Source organism: Arachis duranensis, chromosome 3 (assembly GCF_000817695.3).
Source record: "Arachis duranensis cultivar V14167 chromosome 3, aradu.V14167.gnm2.J7QH, whole genome shotgun sequence".
In the NCBI taxonomy this organism is placed as follows: Eukaryota; Viridiplantae; Streptophyta; class Magnoliopsida; order Fabales; family Fabaceae; genus Arachis; species Arachis duranensis.
In genome coordinates this window covers 77728288-77728959 of record NC_029774.3, presented here as the reverse complement: position 1 = coordinate 77728959, position 672 = coordinate 77728288, and positions in this window count along the sequence as shown.

The following is a 672-nucleotide window of genomic DNA, read 5'->3' as shown; positions in this document are numbered from 1 at the left end:
GTGCCAGTTCCGGCGTTTAACGCTGGGATTTCTGAGGGTGACTTTGAACGCCGGTTTGGGCCATCAAATCTTGGGCAAAGTATGGACTATCATATGTTGCTAGAAAGCCCAGGATGTCTACTTTCCAACGCCGTTGAGAGCGCGCCAATTGGGCTTCTGTAGCTCCAGAAAATCCACTTCGAGTGCAGGGAGGTCAGAATCCAACAGCATCTGCAGTCCTTTTTGGTCTCAGAATCAGATTTTTGCTCAGGTCCCTCAATTTCAGCCAGAAAATACCTGAAATCACAGAAAAACACACAAACTCATAGTGAAGTCCAGAAAAGTGAATTTTAACTAAAAACTAATAAAAATATACTAAAAACTAACTATATCATACTAAAATCATACTAAAAACAATGCCAAAAAGTATACAAATTATCCGCTCATCACAACACCAAACTTAAATTGTTGCTTGTCCCCAAGCAACTGAAAATCAACTAAGATAAAAAGAAGAGAATATGCAATGAATTCCAAAAACATCTGTGAAGATCAGTATTAATTAGATGAGCGGGGCTTTTAGCTTTTTGCCTCTGAATAGGTTTGGCATCTCACTCTATCCTTTGAAATTCAGAATGATTGGCTTCTTTAGGAACTCAGAATCCAGATAGTGTTATTGATTCTCCTAGTTAAGTA